This window comes from Hippopotamus amphibius, chromosome 4, assembly GCF_030028045.1.
Source record: "Hippopotamus amphibius kiboko isolate mHipAmp2 chromosome 4, mHipAmp2.hap2, whole genome shotgun sequence".
NCBI classification, from domain to species: Eukaryota; Metazoa; Chordata; class Mammalia; order Artiodactyla; family Hippopotamidae; genus Hippopotamus; species Hippopotamus amphibius.
In genome coordinates this window covers 17,035,888-17,058,708 of record NC_080189.1, presented here as the reverse complement: position 1 = coordinate 17,058,708, position 22,821 = coordinate 17,035,888, and the positions used below count along the sequence as shown (strand labels likewise).

The following is a 22,821-nucleotide window of genomic DNA, read 5'->3' as shown; positions in this document are numbered from 1 at the left end:
TCAGTCCAAACTCAATAGTACTGCCTTCTTTGATACCCCTGCCAGATACATATTCCACTAATTAAGAATCCACACAGACGAGTTCCCATGAGATTCTAAAAGGCAGAAAACAAATCCCTCCCTCCTTCTAGCTCTGGATTCCCTTGCACGTTATATGTACACTCAATATGTGCTTGGAAAATACAAACACATGCATTCATGTCTAAATGACAACCATTGAACATCCTTAATTTTATTTTTATTATTATTATTAATTATTATTATTTTATGCCATGGGGGAATAAAATAGTCTTTTTATTATTTCTTTTCTAATAAAAGAAATAATAAAAAGAGCCCTATACCAAAGTCACAGGACAAGATTCCAGAGTTAACCTAACCCTCATAGCAACCAAATTCCAGAGTTATCTTGACCCCCGTAGCAATCTTTGACTCATGACTTGGGCCAGCTGAACCCATTAGGGAAGGTATTCACCATATAGGACCCTAGCCTAATACCTAACCATACCTGTTGCCTTTGGCGCACTGACCAATGAATTAGCGTCATTTTCTTAGCAGGAATTTTCCTTGTCTTGTGGTTGTAAAAGTTGGCCACGAGCTCACCAGAGGGTCGGCTGCCCCTAGTCTGCCAGGAAGTCATCCCGTTGTCTCTACAGCATCCCTTCTCTCTAATAAACTCTATCTTCCCTACATTCTGCCTTGTGTCTGGAAACTCTTTTCCAACCCGCGTCTCGAGCCACGCCATTTCCCTAATCATCTTTCATCATAATTCACCCACATTCTCACACAGAGCCCCTCCCCCACACTCACTAGCTCCTCACTCACCTGATAGGAACAAAAAGCCACACGTGGGGTCTAAAATCTTTCTTTAGGGCTTCCTAGGTGGCATAGTGGTTAAGAATCCACCTGCCAATGCAGGGGACGCGGGTTTGATCCCTGCTCCAGGAAGATCCCACATGCCATGGAGCAACTAAGCCCGTGTGCCACAACTATTGAGCCTGTGCTTTAGAGCCCGTGAGCCGCAACTATTGAGCCCATGTGCTGCAACTACTGAGGCCCACGTGCCTAGAGCCCATGCTTCGCAACAAGAGAAGCCACGGCAATAAGGAGCCTGCACACCACAACGAAGAGTAGCCCCCACTCACCACAACTAAAGAAAGCCTGTGCACAGCAAAAAAAGACCCAACACAGCCAATAAAATAAATAAATAAATTTATAAAATCTTTCTTTAAAGCAGAACATTTTAAGGTCCATTTTAAAATGTGAACTATGTTTTCTAACTATTCTATTCTGCTGTTTTCCTCTTAGAGTTTAATATCTGGCCCTTGCATTAATAAATATATATTTATTATAAGATTATAAACATTTTTACTCCATCTCCAACTTAAAGCTATGGCTGGGAGAGATTTAAAAAAGGCGAAAAACTTCTGGAAGGTGTTTAGGTAAGGGAAAGAGAGCTAAGACAGGAATCAGAAGTACTGCAGGAAAAACATTCGACGCTGGACACGGAATAGAGAAAAGTAAGTAAACCTTTATAACACTGTGGGTTTTTTTTCCAAGTCTGCATCATCTGTTTTCTCTTGATTTTCTGACTTTCGCTTGTCAATTGAATTTCATTCCTAACAGCAGTAGCCTTACACAAACCAGCACTCTGGCCTCTCGGGTCCTGCGGCTCATTGTCAACCTGCCCCACAGGAGACCTTGTTATTCCTCTTTAGAGGTCTGGGTGGGACGGTTACTCATCTCGCAGAGCAAGCTGGGACTGGGGGAAGCCTCTGTGTTAGAACTTCTGGCTCGATTTTCCACCGACTCCAAGTCAGCTCTGAGGTGAACTGTATGTGCTGTGGCTCTGTAATGAGTATTCAACAATGTGCTTTGTGTCCACAGGTGTCCCATTCAGAGCATCTAAGTTAATGGACAGTTATGGAAACGACCTGACAGCTGGTAGGCCTCCCGGGCTGTTGCCAATATGGTTTTCATGCTCCAGGCAGTGCTGAATAATAACACACGCGCAGCAAAACAAGCAAAGAAGCCCCGCGTCCACCACTCTCTGCCCCTCCAGACTCTAAGGTGAATATCGCTTATCAAACCGGCTTCAGGGCAGCCTTCTACCTGCTCACAGCTTGACTAAGGATCAAAGAAATGTTTGCTTTGCGAGAAGATAATCCTTTAAACCAAATAAGGTTTGAATTTCTGTTTGGCTTTAAAATAGTTTTTAAACTATTTCCCCCCACCCTCTCTCTCTCTCTCTCTATATATATATATACACACACATATATTTATGTACAAATATAAATATATATTTATGTACAAATATAAATATATATTTATATATTTATGCATTTATCTATATATATTTAATATGTTTAACTTATGTTAAATATTTTAGATGCATAACATATGTTAAATGTTTAACATGTTTAATATATGTTTCACATATTTAACTATATATATAAATATTTATATATATATTTTTTATTCCTATTCATATGAATATATGAATATATGAATACATGAGTAGGAATGAAATGACTATGTATACAGTCATAGTTTCATATTTCACCTAAAAAGAGAACCCAGTGTCTTTGTTTACGCCCATGTGCTAACTGCAGGATTCATACAGCAATACTGGCAATATTTCTCTTGTCATTAATTGTGCTTATCATCGCTGCCAAGTTCTTAGATGACAGATGGTAAGAAATATTTTACATGCGGATTTATAATTTCTCTATAGCAATATCATTTTTGCTAGATATTTACTAAGGCCTGAGCAACATTATTAATGAACGTCAGCACATGCTTTCCTCTCCTTGTCCAAACCCCATTTAATATTCATTTCTCAGCTGAGATATAGCCACAGCCTCCGGAACTCAAACATATGATCCTAGGTTTACATATATGTAATCAATAAAACTAAAATATTGTTTAATGCTTAAGTCTTGAGTTAAGGTTCTATCATACATTCATTATTAGAGTTTTTATTCATTTTATTTAAAACAGGCCATACATGACTAGGATAAGTAAAACAGTGTATTTAACATTAATAACTATTTAATTTTCATAAATATATTGTACTACAAGTTTCAGAATAGAAGTTCAGACTTAGTCATTGAAATTGTATGAGGTAAGATTTAATAGTTGTTTTTAGCCCTGCCCAGGGACAGAAGAGAATTTGGTGGAAACTCAATAGGCCTTTCCTGATACCCTCCTCCCTAAATCATCCCTCCTTCCCTCGACAAACGCAATCATTCTCCATCTAATTACTGTTTTATTTTCCTCATAATTTACCACTGACTGAAATTGTGTCTACTCATTTGGTTCTTCATTTATCAAGAATAAAAGCAGGTACCTTCTACATTTTCATCCTTGTGTTGCCATATAATGCAGTATGTGGGCCTCCTATAAATATCTGATGAGTGAATAAATGGGTGGATGTTTTCATCTATACTCTATTTTAAAAATACAAAACATATAATCTCATATACTTATTTCTCAGAAATGATATATAAACAGATATATAGAGGCAGTCACTGCTTTACACAGAAGTGTAAGACAATAAAAACGGTCAGGTAAACTGAAACCATGGAAAGCAACCTTAATAATCATTGGGAATAATTGCTATTGTTCCTTGAACTTTAAAATTTTTGCCAAATCATTAAAAAATCTTACTATCAGATGTAAATGTATAGGAAAATAAAAAATATAGCAAAGCTCTATTTAGTATATGGTAACTTACAACATTAGAAATATTGAGATTTAAAGTGTTTCGCTTTTTGGTAAAATACTTACAAGACTACTTTAAACAGCTTGCTTTCTTTTTCTCACTGTGTAAATTACAATACAGAGTGAGCATCTTTTCTATGCCTTGGCCAATTGTCATATGCCTTTCCAGGTCTGGACTGGCCTCCAACGTTTTATTCTTCACTTTTTCAGTATCTTCAAATATACTTGAGAATTCCATTAAAGTGAGTTTCCTGCCAGCAACAGTTCCTTTGGGACATCTTCATCCTCTCTGTTTTGTCTGTCTTCCTCATTTATATCGACAAGCTTGTCTCCAAAGCTAAGTGTCTCTGGCTGCGTACGCAGAGCCTCTCAACTGGCAGCAGTTCCCACCTACAGATATTTCTTCTCTACCTCCATGTATGTTTCATTTGAATTTCACTTCCAGTGTTAAATCACTTCTCCTTTCTTGCCTGCACATTCATCTCTGTTGGCCAATTTCTGCTTTAAATTGTCTGTTTTTGAAAAATGTCATTGGGTTTATACTGGGAGACAAGGAGGCAACAATACTCGATGCTTCACTGTCTGTGCATAAAATGAAGAACAGATGCAGAGGGACCAATGATGGGCAAAGGATGAAAGAAGTGATGTGACTCGTCACTGATTATAAAGCAAATCTGCTATTTCTGGAGTGATTTGTGGACTGAGGAGCTAACAGTTTAATTTGTACTTCATGCAATTACTTATAGTTAACATATTAAAATTTGAACCATGTCGTTGGGGAGCTAGTACTAACTAACTAAACTGTAGTAACAAAAATTCATGCACATTGGAACCGTGCAAAGCAAAAACTGCCTGTAATTGAAAATACAATTTCTTTGCCAAACTTTTATATGACCTCTAACTATCTCTATGTATGAGAGAAGCTACTTTGAAAACATGCCAAATCAGGTTTTAACCCTCAGAAGTCATGTATTAAAAATGGAGGGATCATAGTTTCCTTATTGCCTTTCCCTGAGAAATAGAGAGCTGTAGATTTTTGGTTATTGCATAGGTCAAAGAAAACAAGATGTTGTAATCGTACTGTCACATATTCGCATTTATTAGCTGGGATCAGAAATGCATGAATCAGTGGTTTTCAAGCTTCATCATGTGTTAGCATCACCTAGAGGGATTATTAATGATTGCTGACCCCACCCTCAGAGTTTCTGATTTAATAGGTTTGGGCGGTACCTGAGAATTTGCCTTTCTAAGGAGTTTCCAGGTGAAACTAAGGCTGAACATCAGGAACCAGATTTTAAGAACCACTGACTTAAGCACATTCGGAATCGTGAGGAGAAAGAAAAGAATCGGGAGACCAAAATCTGGCAAGAGCACAGACGCTGAATCAAAGTGCTTCGGGTATGTTAGAGATCTTTTATTTTAGGCTTATTGTTTTACAATTAAGGAAGTGGAAGCCTGCAAAATTCAAATCATTTAATTCAAATACAAAGTTAACCAGACACAGAGTCTGGTCTAAAACCTAGAATCTTATCTCCAATACTTTCTGGAAGATAGCTAGCACCATGATAGACCCTATTCTCAATAGCTATAAGGTGAAACTATTACACATACACACACACACACACACACACACACACACAGTGTTTCTCAAATTTTGCTGCATGTGAAATGGCCTGGTTAGAAATTAATATTCCTAAGCCCGCACCTAAAGGTTCTGATTTCAGAGGTGGAGTATGCAACCCCATGAGATCCAAATGCAGGGGAACTCTTCTTTAAGAGCCTGCTCTAGAATTGTGTGAGCCAATGTTTTAAAGCACAGAATCTATACACAGGAAAGAACAGAATGACAACTTTTCTTTGAATTTTTTTTTTACAAAATACTTTTACAGACTATGAAAACTCCCCAAACTATCCTACAAGGTGGATGAGGCATCTCCTTGGAGAAACCTTGGTCAAGCCTCCTCCATTCTCAAAGCTTCTTTTTCCTCATCTGTATAAGGGATAAAATTATTAAAACTGATATACAATTGTTCTGAGGATAAAATGAGATAAGATATATGAAAGCAATTTGTGAAGGCAAAAATATTCCATGGATGTTAGTTAGCTTCATTATGGAGAAGCCTAAACAGGATATGATTTTTTTTAATACCAAGTGGGGTATCTGCAGATAAAATGATTCTTAATTGTATTACAATAGGCTCACCTTGGCAGAAGCTTACTTACTGGTCAGAGGAACTAGAAGAGGTAAAACCTCTATAAAATCACAAGATTTCACCTTCATAGGGCCCAAATTACCTGGAACAGGACTTAAAGACTAAATCCCAATCTGGAACGATAAAAAATATGATATCCTAGGCTCAATGGCTTCCTTAGAAAACACCTGGTCTCATCTCTGTCCCCAGGACACTTCCTGCCTCTTCCAACTCTCCAAAGAACTGGGGATTGGAAACCAGACAATTTTGACTTTCTGAGCTTTCTTTTCTTTTAGTAAAGCTGAAAGTATAATTTTTAAGGAAGAAAAATGAAAATGACCCATTTACCTCGACTCCACCCTCACTATGAAGGAGGGCCCTGGAGCTGGGGAAAGAAAATACCAGAAAGGGAAAGACAGTCTGCCTTCCCCGCAGACCGTTGAACATAAGATACTTTCTCCCTTTGAGGGCCCATGACTTGTATTTCTCCACATATTTTAATCAATATTCATTGAGCCATAAAAATCTGGCTTCCACGGTCACTCTGGTGTTGAGTTTCATGAGCAACTACTTTTTCCACTGGTTGCAGAAGTAATGACTCTGTACACGGCTGGCAGAAGATCATTGCTTTGAGCAAAGCAGCATCAGCAGTTTCAAGGGAATTGCAGGCATCTCAGTGTGGTGATCAGCACACATCTAAAATGTAAACTCAAAGTACAGAAGCCAACTCACAGGCCAACCGATCTCTTTTGGAAGATGTGGCTTCAAACCATTCCACGTGCATGTGAAATGCCTAGACCTCATTACAGAGTTTTCCTGAAAGCTGCTGCATCCAAGGAAACCTTAAAATAGGGAGCAAAGTAATAACATATATTGCCCAGAAAATAAAACTCTTAACACAGCCCTGCCTCAGTCTAGCAGAAGTATGTCCCAAGATCTCCCGGGGAGGAAAGTACAGTACTGAGCCCAGGCACCTGAGTTAGATGGGAGCCTGGTCACCACAGCCCACCACGTGCCTGAGGCTCCTTCTTGTGAAACAGTCCCCCAGCTACTGAAGATGCCCATGAAGGTCAGAGACCTGAGAAGCCTGGGTCTGGCTCAGACTCCAGTTAGAAGATAATCCTGTCTCTCCCACAGTTCCTTCAAGCCCAGAACACTCACCTCTTCCCCTATATCAGCTCTTTCTCTAGATTTCGTCCATCAGTGACACTGGAATTCTTTCAGACTGATCAATGTATCATTTTTCACCCCCTTTTCATGCCCCGACCTAACATCTAGACCTTCCATCCTAATGTCAGATAGCTTTTATTTTCCTTATAGTGTCCCCAGAAAGAATTCCTCCAAAGTACCTACTTGTGTCAAGGCATCAGAAATCCATCCATCCATTCATTTATTTATTTTTTCAGACATTTGGTGCCATGCAAAGCATTGGGCTAGTTAAGGAGAGGAGAGACAATCATTTAAAAAGCTGCTATATGATAAGAATGAAGTCAAGAGTCACACTCTTGTCTCCTACTTTCTGCCTCATCTTCTTCAGTCTTTAAACACAAGTCAGGAGACATTTCCTCCTGGAAGCCTGCCCTGAATCCACCCACAGCAGAATTAGGTGTCTCTCTTATGGGCTTTCAAAAGTACCTACCTAGATCATTGCACTGACATTGCACTCGCTGTCGACGTGCCTGGCCTCCAGCTAGCCTGTGAGCTTTAAAGACAGAGACATGTTGTATTCACCCCTGCATTCCTAGTACTTAACACAGGGCCCAGTAGACTGTGCTCAATGCATATTTTTGAATGAATGAATGAATGAATGGATAAAAAGTATAAAAGAAAAATCGTAGAAAGTTGTGAAACAGAATAAGAAATAAGTACTCATTTTTAACTAGAGGAATGAAGACAATTTTCATGGAGGAGATGGTATTTAAGCAAAGCGCTGAAGTGTGAACAGGATTTCCAGAATTTGAAAAGATCAAGGGCTTGCAGGGAGAGGTGGTACACAGAGGATTACTTTTTAAAACCTAACGGATTCTCTCCACCTCTAATCTGTTACTTCTCTAAAAATAATCTTTCCTATACTCTAGCAAAGTTTTTCTTTTTTGCATCCTTGCTTGTGGAGAACCTTCAGTGATGCCTTACTATCTAACAGGATAGAATCCAAGCAGGTCAGTTTGCACTTGAAGGGTCTTGCTACTGTTACCCAAGACTTTTTTCTAACCTAACTTTCACTGCTTGGCCACCCACTGCCGGCACAAATCAGGCCCTTCTGCTCTCTGTCCCCCAATATCTAGCTTTTTATCATCTCTTTGGCATTCCTCTTTCTCCATTCCTCACCTGGAATGCCTTCCACCTGCCTTCCTGCCACAGACAATACCATTCTGTCTTTGAAAACCCTACGCCCTTCATGCAGCCTCCCTTTTCCACTCCAATCAGAGTACCTTCTTTTTCTAGACAGATTGATAACCACTCTTTCACCATTTAATCATTGTATAGTTTTCTAACCATAAGCCTGCTTTGCCCCTTTATGAGGACCAAATAAGGTACCTGCAAGCTAGGATAATGGTTGGTGGTTTTTTGTAGCATGCGCGGTGTTCCAGACAAATATTCTTTTCACGAAAAATTCTTGACAACTTAAGCACTTCTCTAAGGATGTATGAGGAGTCTTTACTTTAGGCAGATATCTTATTATTCAGCTACCAGCAGATGGGGGTGCTTAGCCTAAATATCAGATTTCATTTAATGAGAAGAAATAGATTATCTATTATCAGTGTGTCTATGTTATGAAGTCACTAACATTGCCTATGTTATGAAATTAAAACTTGCTATTTTCCTCCTTCATTGATAGAATTACAGTTATAGCTATTTTTACCTCTTCCATGCAGCCCAAGTAATGACATTTTTTTAACTGTGTGACTAGCCCTGTAAAATAGGTGCATCCTTTTCACTGTTTTTAGCCTTGCCCTTGTCATCACGGGGCTCCTTCGTGCTTTTCAGCCTTCCAGGCTTTGCCCCTCATCAAACCACATCAATACCAGTCTCAAACCTTAACCATAAAAGGCATCTAGAGGGATAGAGGCTCAGTACTTCACGTAAAGGAGCGACTTCATCACACAACAGGCTGCAGGGCATGGAGAATCCATCACCTAACCTTTCCCAGCCTCTATCCATCTGTGCCCCACTGTTGGATGTCCAAGCTTGACAGTGAATGCTTTCCAATGAGAAACTGTAGCAGGATTTTTTTCCCATCCTTTGGTCCCTATTGTATGTTCAGCTGCACTGAAGCTAGCTGCTAATCAAAGCCAGAGACTCTCATACACAAACAAACACGGCATTGTGGCCTCCCCCGGGGCTGGAACATAGCAATCCAACAAATAATTTGGTCAGGTGATAGCAGACTGGAGGAACAGACAGAGCATCACCCAGACACCCTCCTGCCTTCACTCCCCCCATCCCCTTCCTCAGCACAAGCCAGCCAAACCACCAGGCCAGGCAAACCGATGCTTGAGAAAGCAATGGAGAATAAAACAATATGCAATAATATGCAATCAAAGAGGTCTGGTCTGACAACAGGATTCTTTGTCCAAGAGAGTATATTCTCTTGATCGTATTGAGGTAGCAATAAAATACATAGCATGAGAGCATATTCCTGGACACAGGAAAGGGGAGGAAGGAAGGGATTGAACCAAAATATTTTCAGATACTCCTGAGCCCTTGTCATAGAACAGTGGGGTGGAGGTAGAAGAGTGGGGTGGAGGTAGAAGAGTGTGATGTTTAGGAGCATTGTGGTTAGATATATTTGATCTACAATCTCATTTCCACCTCTTACTAGCTTATGACCTTGGACAAGTTACTTAACCACTCACAGACTCAGCTCTCTCATTTTTTAAAAAAATTATTTATTCATTTATTTATTTTTGGCTGTGTTGGGTCTTTGTTGCTGTGCATGGGCTTCCTCTAGTTGCCTCTAGCAGGGGCTACTCTTCGTTGCAGTGTGCAGGCGTCTCATTGCAGTGACTTCTCTTGTTGCGGAGCAGGGGCTCTAGGAGTGTTGGCTTCAGTAGTTGTGGCTTGTGGGCTCTAGAGTGCAGGCTCAGTAGTTGTGGCTCATGGGCTTAGTTGCTCCACGGCATGTGGGATCTTCCCAGACAAGGGCTCAAACCTGTGTCCCCTGCATTGGCAGGCAGATTCTTAACCACTGCACCACCAGGGAAGTCCAATCAGTTCTCTCATTTTTAAACTAAGAAAGAAAATAGTCTTTACCTTATGGGGTTGCTGGGAACATTTAATCCAGCACTGAATGTAAAATTCTAGTACTGTACACATCGTATAAGAAGCACTCATAAATATCTGCTATTGTTAGGAATGTTGGTGAATTGTGCTCAGAAAGGAAAAAGGAGAGGAAATGCTAAGACAAGAAAGCAAGGTCTTCAGCTTCCAGAAGTAGCTGGTGATAGGGGATGAAGCCTCCTCCCTGGTCCTGGCAGTTTCTAGGAACAGAGCCTCAGAGGCACTGATAGGTCCTGAACTTTGACTTACTGCCATGTGTCCCCAGAGCACACCAAGGGAAACTAGATGTGCCCATGGCTAGCATGAAGCCTAGATACAAGATGTCTTCATACAACAGCAGGAGCTGGGACTCTGGGTGCCCACACATTGAGAATGGAAACATCCCTGAGTATGAAAGATGAAGCAGAAAAGAAAAGGTGGAGATGCCAAAGAAAACGATTGCTCACATCACAATTTTTGGTTAGGACAGCCAGTTAACATTACATCTTTCCAGAGTTGGTAGAGGGAGTGGCGGAGAGAGGGGAAAGTGAATAGAAACTAGTGAAAGGTTATCTTAATTCTGTGCAAGGATAAACATGAACTGAGTACCTACTAGGTGCCAGTTGCTATCTGGGTAGCAGTAAAGTCAAAGAACTAGAAACAACTGTCTAGCAGTACCGTAAAAAGCAAAGGTGTTCAGTGAGAAGATGCAGGACCACTGAAACTCCAAATTAGTATAGTGACTTCCTTTAAATACAAAGGATGGACAATCCAAAATGATTTAATGATTGTTGCAACTTCAGATGGAGACCTACAAATGGAAATAATATCAGTCTGTTGGTATCTTGAGGAATCTATTATAAGATCTGCATATTTGCTTCAGGAAGCACCAGTCAATATTGCCTTGTCTTATCCTTTCTAGGATGTACCTTAAGTGCCCCTCAGTTGCACATGGCACTCCTCATTGGGTATGTCCACATCTTCATTTCAGGAAAAGTCAATTTATCGGATAAGCCACAATCCATAGTTTCTCCGGTTCCACCTTCTGGGAGAATTCTGTTACTTGCTCCTTAAAGCCTTACTAACTGTCCTGCACTCAACCATCACATTTTTCACCTCTTCCAATTCAGAGGTTTCTGGCCTCCCTGCAGGAACTCCAATCTTACTGCAGCATTAGGAGTCATAGCAGATACAAATATTTGAACATTCTCAAGGGACAACATGTGATTTTGCTTAAATTCCACCACGAATAGAGATAAGCAACCCCTTGTCACGTTAGATAAGCAATGAAATCTATTCCCTTTTGAGGAAAACAGCCCCCTAATACTTAGGCTGATCTTCCTCACCAAAGAAACATTAAAATCACCTTAAGAAGAGTGGTCACATCTTCCTCTGTTCCGCACTTATTTTCAATAGTTGCTCAAGTTCCAATAGATGATGATAAACCTGGCTATACCTTGGTATGGACTTGGAAATTAGATAAGGAAGGAATCGATTTGAGATGGGAAGAAGACAAAATCATATTTGTTCTTCAAAATAAAATTAAACAATTTTTAATAGAAATGCCCAAGTCTAAATTTTTTTCTGATTTCAACAAGATACTTAACGTTACACATTAGAACTGGTAAATGGAAGCCAGGATAGAAAACTAATCCAGGAAGCAAACTAGTGTGTGTGTAGCTAAACCCTGGGCCTGAGGGGTCCTGCTGTGCCCATGAAAGGAGCCTCTGGGTCTTTTCCTTGATCTCCTTTCATGATCCCCCTGCAAGAGTGGGGAAGATATGAATGGAAACAATGGGGTAGAGGGTGTAAACTTTATGGATGAGTTGACTCCAGCAACCAGGTTGAATAACTCATGGCCCTGCATCCAAGATTGTTCAAGTCCTCTTTGAGACAGGAACTCTTCACTAGAACAACTGATATTGTTTTGTCTTCAAACACTTCCTCTGAGAGGAACAAAGAGGGGACAGGCTTGCCCCTGTCCTGGAATGACTTCATGGCATTATTATATCAAGAGGCATGTAGAGCTTAGGAGATTTAGAAAGCAAACAAGGCAAATCCACTGGAGAGAAATCTCCTGAGGAACCCCACCAGAGCCAGATGACCCCAAAGGACCCAAAGAGAGTTTCCCAGCAGTTCATCCAGAATGGAAGAAACCTCGGCACTACCTAATAGTTTTCTGTGAGGTCTGAAGCTCCTCTCCCCAAGCATAAGCCTTCTGTCTTTCAGATTTTTGGATGTTTTCCCTAAGGTCTCAGTTCAAGCCACTTCTATTTCTTTTGTCTTCTTGGTTCTGCTGCCTTTGAAGTTAACTGCTCTCATTTAACACCTTGCAAGAGAATATCACTGGATGAGATCTTAGAAACCCACAGCTAGCTTGCTTTTAGGAAATGTGGGTCTAGTTAGAGAGAAGTTGGTAGAAATCCACCTTAACCGGCTTATTCCTGCTAAATTGCTTTCGATCTGTTTCTCCAAACCAAATTCACTTATGACATCCTTGAAGTCCATCTTCAAATCCCCAGATATCATATATCAGTGGGCAAACTCTGTGAGCCCCAACCATCAGACTCAAACCGCTGTTTAAAAGGCTGGAAATTATTTAGGCTCAAGTTGGTGGGAATCCCAATACTGGCATAGACAATAAAAGCCTTTAACGTCCACCCCTCCTCTACAAACAACACTGCGGTTGACGAACCCAAATTTGATCTGACTCACTTTAAACTAGAGCCAATCTGTATACTAGTCATGCCAAATAATAATAGAGCAAATAAATAACTCCTCAAAGGGTGCCAAGCCCTGGAGGGACATGCATCAAAGAGGTTTGCTGCCCCTGCAAGTTTACCCACGTGCAGTACATTAGGCCCATTCCTCTTAGCCCAGAGCAGCTCAAAAGTTCCCCAGGCTCCTGGGACCTGCTAAGGGGGGGAGATTGGACCTGGGAGGGATCAGGCAGCTATGGCTTCCCTGGGGAGACTTTGACCCCTGGATATGTATCTGGAAGGGTCCTCAAGGTTAAGAATGGAAGATAGTGTTTACTGAGCTTGACCTTTAATTGGCACACACTAAGATCCACAGGGTTATTTGTTCCCATGTAGACAGCACATCCTTTGCTGGCAGAAAGATTTTTTGTTTGTTTCATGGGATTATGTTTGTTTGTTTGCATTTTCTACTTCCAATTTTTAATGCGAGTCCATCAGCTTAATTACTAAGCTTTTTTTATGACTCAAATTTACCCATGTCAAGCTAAATAAATTGACTTTCCATATTAATTGGCCCACTTAGAGGAACAAATGCACGTGTTAATGTGTGTAAAGCCATAAAAATATAGCATACATTGATTACAATATTGATCTAAAAAGCAGGAAATACAATTATTTGTACAACTATTTTCAAAAGTTAAATCAGAAAAACTATAGAAGTGTACCAGAGTGTTAATAGTGGTGTCCATTTTGAGCAGGATTATAAGTTATTTTTTCCTTCTTCATAACTTTAAAAATTTTAATATGCTGTAGCATGGACACATTTTTCTAGAATGAGAAAAAATAATATGTTTCTCCAGGCATATATCTGTGTTTTCCTAATAACATAATAATGAAAAAAACCTTATTATTTTTCACATCATTAAAATTAATCAATCTTTTCACAAGTTTGAATTGAACTGAGCTGTATTTAAGACTCTGCATTTTGCCAGCCACATTGAATTTAATAGTTAAATGTGTATTGTAATCAAGAAAAGAAGATGGGAAGGAAGGCTTTATATTATTGTTTCAAAATTTAAGTACCTCCACCAGTCAAAATAACTTAATAAACTCCCTGGTTTCTTTCCTGTAGCAGCTTCAGTCTTCCCCATTTGATTGCCTTAGGCCATACTTAAAGAACTATACTGTACACAGAAGGCAACATTTTTTAAAGAAGTATTTTTTGAAGAACTAAATTGGCCCTTGCATAAGATTCTCCAAAGCTGCAGGATATTTTTTTAAGCCAAAGATCCAACTTCTGGCTTAACATGGACACCCCATCTGGCCAGTTGGCAGATGCCCAGTGGAAAGCCTTCTTATGTTCTAATGCTCAGAGATGAAGGCCACTATATGCTACAACTTTAGAGATGATTTTCTACTATTGGAAGCAATAATCCCATGGCCAGGTTTAGAAGAGGCCATATTGTCAGCAAATACAGAAGGCCATTATAAAAATACGATTTTAAAGTTTCATATGGTCTCTATTTGTTTTATCCTGAGTGAAGATTTTCTCTGTTACCTAAGATTGTTACCAAGATATGTTCCTTATTGACTAAATCTAGACCCTCAGGCAAAAATCCTGGCTCCTTCCCTGTGAAGCCCAGTGTCTCCCAGGAAGTCACACAGATGGGTGGTCCCTGCTCTACTTCCTGTATGGTGTGGAAGGGGATATCCAAGGGAGAAACAGATGTTCAAACCTTAAAGAAGAGAACACTAGCATGCAGAAAGCATATGACATTACATCCTTCTCGTAGTAAGAATGAAGTTTCCAAAACACTTCTCACCAGCTTTTCAGGCAAATTACGGTGGCAGTATTTGGCTCACTTACACCCTCTCAGGGAACGGTTCCAGCAGAAGCTGTGGTAAGAGGCCTGAGATCGCACCTGACAAGGGCCTTGTACTCTTAGTGGACTTCAGTCAAGTCAACAGCAATTCGGATGGTGACTGCAAATTTCTTTCATAAGTAATCCAAAGTTGTAAATATTATTTGGACGTGAAGATACAGGAGTGATCAGCTTTTGCACATAGTAGGAAGTGCTACTGCCAGTGACCTTCATTGTGGGTATCAAGCTATGCACGTCGTGATTAGAGAGTTCTGATTTCTCTCCTAGGCTCCCAAGTTTGTGGAACTAAACACTAATGGCTGGTCACTCAAAGTGAGGTCCCTGGGCCAGCAGCTGCTATTGCTAGGGAGCTTGTGAGAAAGGTAGCCTCTGACAGTCGGCCAGAGACCTACTGAATCAGAATCTGCATTTTAGCAAGATCTCTAGGTGATTGATACGCACACTGAAGTGTGAGAAGGCACAGCTATGGTATAAACAAAGTGCTGCTAATCAACCGTAAAAACCTAAATTTAGTGAGAATAACCAGTTGAAATTTTTGGTATGCATCCTTTACAACGCTTAGGAAGCACTGTAACATAATATTTAGTAAAACAATTCATAACCATTTTAGTTTAACCTTTTTTAGAAGTGTCTACTCACTTTTTTTTTCACTCTGACTCAGATTTCCTTTTCTTCACACCTGCCACACATCTTTCCTCCTACTCATTTCATCTGGTCAAACTTACCTTCTGGCATCTTAGGCAGTCTCTAGGGGTCCTGAGAAAACGATAAGGACAAGAAGCAGAACTGGGAAAAGAGACAAGCAGAACTGGGCCCACTGAGCTTATTTACAGTAGCTTACATGTAGCATAACAGTTCACAATATATAAACGTTGCATTGTTACAATTTACCTTTACCACCAGCCCGTGAGGTAGGCAAAGCATATATCATCACCATCATCATCAACATCATCACCATCTTACAGATGGAAACCCTGAGGTTCCAGGAAATACAGGGACATACTCAGCATCAGGCAGAACGGCTATGAGATAAATGCAGGCTCCTGAATCCAAACCTGGACGCCTTCCTCTGAGCTGACGGCTCCATGACGGCCGCAAGGCCAGGGAGGACGTGCCTAGGGGCGTCACCAACATCAGCAATGAGATGGCTGCACCTTGGCGTGGGAGCGCCCTGTGTGCCAAATGCTCTCCTAGACATCATAGGAAAGGCCAAGGTCAACAGTCTGATTTGAGGACCTTACACGTCACAAATTCCCTGGGGCCTGGAGCATGATCACATATTCCATGTGATTCTTTTCTGAAGGGCCTTTGGATCTGCATTTGGAGAGAATAGTCTGAGAGTATAGAGGGCGGAAGCATTTCGAGAAGCAGAAAGTCTCGCCTACGTTTCTGTTTGTCTGTTTCTCATGCCAGCTGGACATGAGAAATAAAAGCAATGGGGGAGGGAGAGCTAGGGTGGACTTTCATGGGGGAGCTACATCCCCATAATCAACATTTCCATCATCCTCATCAAACACTCTGTAGCAGTCAAGACTCTGGGTTCAGTCCTTCACACTCATTTTCTAGATTAACATTTATGTCAATCCTAAAAGTAAGTATTAGTGCCTTCATCTTAAGGATAAGGAAATTGGAGCAAGAAAGACTATGATATTTGCTAATGGTCACATAGCTAGTAAGAAGTGTAGCTGTAGTTTACCTTGATTTATTTAACCTTAGAGCTTAAATAATACAGTTTCTCAAAGAAGAGGTAAGGTTTCCTTCTCCATTATGGAGGTGAGTCAGAGACCATGCAAGGTCAAGGGCCTTAAAATGAACAAGGTGAAATATGATTAGGAAGACACTCCAGAGAAGTGGCAGACCTATATGGCGCTTGCAATAAAGAAGGTGAGGAAAAGAGAGGAGAGCCTTCTTCTAGATATTCAAGGTTGAGAATGGGGTGCTTAGGTTTAAACAGGAAATTGTTACCAGGTGATGTTTGGAGGGATTGAGTGTAGTAGATAGTCGAGGTCTCTAAAGCATGAGAAAGAGCAGAGAGACTGATATTCAGAATCATTTACTTATTTTTTTCACTCATTCATCAGACGTTTATTGGGCATTTCAATGGTCCCGCTCTAGATATTCTAGGGTTCTGGAGATGAATGAGAAAGTCCCTGCCTTCAAGGGGTGCATGGTGTGGGTGGGGTGGAGCTGGTGGTAAAAGTGAGTAATCCCAAGAGGTAAATGATGTGCTTCTCCAGTGTTGGTGCTGCTGGGAAAGGAGGAATTGAAGTCGCTGGAAGGATTGATGGAGGGGCTAAGAAAAGAGGAGGGGGAGAATTAGAGCGCCACCTAGAGGGCAGATTTGCCTGGGACGACCCTCCCTTGGCGCCTTTAATCTCATTCAGTTTCACCCAAATTCCACTGCTGAAGCTAGAGGACTTGCTATCCTTGCCTCCATGTCTATAATTTCATTGAAGGACAGTCATCTCATATGTCAGTATAAAAAGTGAAAGAAGTGGGAATAAAAGGTGAGAGTTACAGAATGCTATTTGTGCCTTAAAATGATGTTTTGGTTTTTATTAAGCACAATTCTTAGAATTAAGAGCCAAGTGTTAGTTACTATGACTTACTTCATTCAAGATTAATATATAACAATAGATTTTTTTTTGACTAACTATGAAGTTTAAGAATCTAAGAATTCTGCTTTTAGGAAACTCACTATGATGATGTTTTTGTTTTTTGTTTTTTTTTTTCTTTTTTTTAATGGGATCTTCTTGGGGCAGGGCTTGAACCTGTGTCCCCTGCATTGGCAGGCGGATTCTCAACCACTGCACTGCCTAGGAAGCCCCATGATGAAGTTTTTATTTGAAATGTCACTGTATCTAAATCTACTATGAAGAAATAGCTCTAAAATAAAGCCCAATAGAAGAAATTAAATCATTTCTCAAAATGCCTTAAGCATAAACTATTCACTGTATTCCCTGCCTACTTTTAAGAAATAGGGATTTGTGGTGAATGTGATCTACATAATCAAATCTGCAATATTACCATAATTATAATGCCCTCTGATAACACTACATTATAGTTATCCTTCTAAGCCACAGACATCTTAACTTGTCATTTACCAAATACTAAAATAGGGAGGAACAAAAGGCTTGTTTGTACTTGACAATCTAGAAAGATTGTATGACACCTGGAAAACTGCCACATACAAGACTGGCAAGAAGTGCATGGAAAAATGGCCCAGCGGATGGAAACTTGAATTGGCCATAAACATCAAGAATGGAGAACAACTATCCAATGTGAGGCCGTGGCCCAAATTCCACTCAAGCTGATTGACTCTGGATGGAAAAAAGCAGGCCCAGCTCATAAAAAGAAGCTCCATATCTGAATAGTATTGTACCTCAGGGTAGTGACATGGTCTTGCATCAAGAGGAAAGAAAAGTTATCTGATTATTCAGCAGAACTGCAGCCAAAAGAGACAACATTGTTCACCCTTAAAGAAGCTCCACTCAGCATCCAACTAAGGGAACAAGGACCTTTGGAGATGCCTGAGTCACCTGATGCTTAAAGGTGAGCATCTCTTTAAACAGGACTGATCTGCACTCAGCTGTAAACAAGTTTGCTCCCTGATCACCGTGGGTGGTCTGGGTTTGGGCATTACCTTTAGGAGGGAAGTCAAGGGCAGCTCCCCTTTTCACTATGTCACCATATTAAAAAGTGTAAGTGTTTGGAGAACTGGAATATAATCTGAATTCTAACTACTGGGCCTCAACCTACCATTAAGTTATACACCATTTTGAACAAGCCAACCAAACACCGTCTCCTGAGAAAATCTTGAATAGTAATAAAATACCACATGACAAATTAGAATATGATCAGAATTCACGTGAGAATGTCATTTAAATGCGAAAGCAAGAGCATCTCCAAAAGGAAAAAAAGCAAATTTTTTAACTCAAAATATTTAATTTCTAAGATTGATTTTATTGATAAAAGCTATTAAATTATTTGGGGACCTCATTTCTCTCAAGTTATTTCCAATGATCAGTTTCTGTGAAAATTCAAACCAGGCCACTAGCTTTTCTAGAGTAAAAACATCAAAAATGTTCATTAAAAAAAATGTGGGTTTTGCTACATATTGCTATATATGAAGACTAAATAATGTACATGGAAATTTTCAATAAATTAGCAAATTTATTATTCCCAATATCATGAAAAGAGGTCTAGGAAACCACAAAATTATGTACTATATACACAACATACTATACATGTTCTAAAATATGTTATTATTCTTATTCCATATAATACCCCATTGAAAAGTCAGTTAATAAAAAGTGACATAGTAACTGTAGTTTCCTTTCTCTCACAGTTCTAGCTTTGAAAAGATAATATATTTGTACCGACAAGCAAACAACTGGAACACAGCACCTAATGCATTAAGTATGGCTTCAGGTAGGTGTTCCTTTCACTAAGTCAGAAAAAAAAATGTCCTAAAGTGGTCTGGGAACAGGAGAGGAAAGATCAACTTCTACAGATTTAAAGTACAATTAGAGAATTCAAAGCACCAAAGTTTCTTAAAGCACAAAATACTGGCATTAGGATTTTTTTAAATAAAATAGTTTTTAAAAAGCCCATTCTCTAATTTAAATGAGAAAGTACAAATACCGCCATTCTGAAAAACCTCGTATCCCAAAGGAAGGAAAGAAGAAAATATCCACTCTAATTTCCTTTGAATTTAACTGGACTATAATTTTTTTTTAATGATTTGGTCTTTAAAGTGCATAATTTACTTAAAAAGGAACATAATGAAGATGGAAAACAGAAGCTTCATTTTCTATGCTAGGAGACACCTCTTTTGTTTCACTCCCATTATCTTTCAATATGTTAAATATCACTTTATCTCCAGATGATCAAAGGGCTAAAATGAGCTTTGCTGTTTCATCAACCCCACATTTGCCTGAGGTCATGAAATTGCTTTATTATATTATTAGTTCGAAAGCTCTTCTTGATAATTCCTCTATCTCCTCCCAGGCCCTTCCCTCCAACACATACACACACACACACACACACACACACACACACACACACACACACACAGAAACACACACATCACCTTTCTCCAGTTATTAAAGCAAAACGTCTAAATAACCCTCAAGATGAAAAGGAAAGATGCCAATATACTGGAACTTTAATTTCTCTCAAATTGTTCATTCGACCCAACCATCGCCACCCCTCCCCCCACATGCCACTCCTATTTTTTCAGTGTATCCCCCAAATCTATAAAGCGGCTGTTAACAGAGGTCAGGGTGAGTTAACAAGAGTGTAAATAAACTCAAGTTTGTGTTCCTGTGTTCGTGTGTGTTGTGTTAAAGAGAAAGGGGTGTGTGTGTGTGTGTGTGTGTGTGTTGAAGACAGTAAGTTTTATGTTCTGTGTGTTAAGTAGAGGGAAGGAGTTGAATACATTCCTCTTTTTTAAAATACTTTAACTTCTTAGAAATATCAACTCAGAAACTAAGAATCTAGCAGATTGTTAATAAATATACCCCAGGTTTATGTGGGTGAAATAAAAAGTTCAAGTGTACAAGGCAGTTGTTAAAATTATTCAAATGAGAAATGTGATTCAAGGTGTGTCTTTTAAACTTCGGACGTAACCATTTCAAAAGCCATTCCTAGGCTGGCAGGCAGGACAATGAGTGCCCAGATGCTCTGAGAGGGATGCACAGTGTCAGCTGGCACTGGGAGCAACAAGCCCCCACTTGGTACCTAGAAATGCCAGCTAAGACGCATCAGCTGGCAAGCCCTGGAGCAATCCGGGAAGCAGGGCAAGAATGGGAAAATGAACGCTGCTTGCTCAGGCTGCCTTACTTTCTCTCTCTTCTCTACCTAGCTACAGACACACCTACTAACTCAGATTTTACAAAGAGCAAAGCCCCTGCATGTTCTCTTATCCAGCTGGAAGCAGGAACACAGTCCAAATGCACCCACAACATCACAAAAGCTTCTTTCCTTCCACTCATCTAAGGACACCCTGACCATCCTGACCTGACTCGCCCCAAATATGCTCCTGGAGCAAATCAGTTTTGAAAGCAGCCCCACCAGCAAAGGCACCTCTCTCCCACTCCTACCACGATCATCCGCAGGCACCTAGAAAAGTGGCGGAGGAGGAAGGGAAAGTCCATTGGAGATCCCTCGGAGGAATCGCGCATCCCCTTCTACTTACTTGGAGTTGCAAACGTGCTGTGCGCGCTCAGGCTGCCTTTGTTGATGAGGGTGAGGTTTTCTGCGCGGAGTCCAGGTACCCGAGTCGCTGCTGCTCGCCGCGGCGCCTGCTCCCTGCCTCCGGCACGCACGGTGACTCACTGGTCCCTTTCTTCCCCTCTCTCCACTTTGGCTTTTCCTCTGCTCTGCGGCTCCCTTGGCGGGATTTTCGGACTGGAAGGCGGGGAACCCGATCCTGCCTTGGACTGGAGCACGCCCTGCCGGGGAGGGGACGGAAGGGAAATGGAGAAGGGGAGGGATGAGGGGAGCGGGCCGGGAGAGAGCGGGCTGGGCGAGGGGGGAGCGCGCCTTCCCCTTGCGAGCTGATTGGGAAGCTTATTAAAAGCAGGGTTCTCCTGGGGCAATCTCTCCCCACGGGCGCCAGCACGCGGATTTGAACCCAGAGGCCAGAGGATGAAACACTGTTTCGTTTTCAGCAAAGACCGATGCAATATCTCTTTTCCAAACTTTGTGCATGACCTCTTCGTTAGGTGGGGGCTTACCCAGGTTTATCAAGTAGCACATCTTAAATGGAAGGTTGATGGCATCTTAGATTACAGTTTTGGCCCCCGGCGATTTTTTAAAAATGATATTCAGGGTGAAACAGCACAATCTTCAAAACCAGGCTTTCATTTGTCCCCACCTCCAATGCTCTCCCCCCACACAGCTTCAGTCACTTCAGCTGTCAGTCCCATCCCACCCGAGCGTCACCACATGTGCAAAGGAATTTTTTGCGCTTGTCACAGAGAGTGACAGATGTCTGGAAAGTTCCCAATTAAATGCCACTTTCCTTTAGAGGGCTCTTTCCTTTTCTGGCTTTCTTGGTGCATTTACTGACCTATTTAGAGACATGCCTTTGACACCCAAGAATTTAGGGGATTAATGAATATAGCTCGAACTCTGAGCTTTGTAAAACTCAGTCTGGGCTTCTGTGTCTTTCTGGAATTTCCATTTTCTTCGAATGAGGAAAGAAGCTAAGGGAATATACCTAGGATTGTTTAAGTAACACATAGGTGAGTGTAATATAGATGAGAGGAAACTATTGCATAAAACTGTATGTATAATGTAAGTATAAAACAAATTTACCCAAACATTCTCAAAAAGGAAATTTTGAGATCCTCCTCCACTCATCCGTTCTTTCCTGCTCTTCGTCTTGCTCCTTTTACTTCTGTTCAGCTTATCGTTTGATGGCACTCACCCCAAATGTGGTTGCAAAATATACTTCCATTTCCCATAGTTCTGAGGTAACATCCTTTTAATTCAATTTGATGAATATCTATTAAGTGCCTTGTATAACTCGTTTTTTTCTTTTTCTATTAATTTTTATTGGAGTACAGTTGCTTTACAATGTTGTGTTAGTTTCTGCTGTATAGCAAAGTGAATCAGTTATACGTATACATACATCCTTCTATTTTATTATCTTTTAATTTTTATTTATTTTATTTATTGGCTGCTTCTCATTGCCGTGGCTTCTTTTGTTGCGGAGCACAGGCTATAGGTGCCCGGACTTCAGAAGTTGTGGCGCAAGGGCTTAGTTGCTCTGCAGCATGCGGGATCTTCCCAGACCAGGGCTCAAACCCATGTTCCCTGCACTGACAGGTGGATTCTTAACCACTGTGACACCCAGGAAGCCCTCTGCTCTTTTATAGATTTCCTTCCTATTTAGGTCACCACAGAGCATTAAGTAGAGTTCCCTGTACTATACAGTAGGTTCTCATTAGTTATCTATTTTATACATAATATCAACAGTGTGTATATGTCAATCCCAGTCTCCAATTCATCCCAACCCCCTCCCCTTTCCTCCTTTGGTTTCCATGCTTTTTTTCTCTA

At 40.6% G+C, this 22,821-nt stretch overlaps 1 protein-coding gene across 4 annotated transcripts in view; it reads right to left on the bottom strand.

Annotated features, from left to right (window-relative positions):
• PTN (pleiotrophin) overlaps positions 1 to 21,227 on the bottom strand; it is a 96,310-nt gene extending 75,083 nt beyond the window's left edge. The window contains exons 1-3 of one of the 4 annotated variants that reach the window (XM_057733922.1): positions 20,954 to 21,217; positions 15,394 to 15,510; positions 11,539 to 11,639 (exon numbers count right to left, since the gene is read on the bottom strand). The gene's annotated coding sequence lies outside the window, so the exon portion shown is untranslated. Of the gene's footprint in view, positions 1 to 11,538; positions 11,640 to 15,393; positions 15,511 to 20,953 lie in introns of all 4 variants that reach the window. The other 3 variants (XM_057733921.1, XM_057733920.1, XM_057733923.1) reach the window with 3 other exon arrangements.
• Positions 21,228 to 22,821: the final 1,594 nt, after the last annotated feature.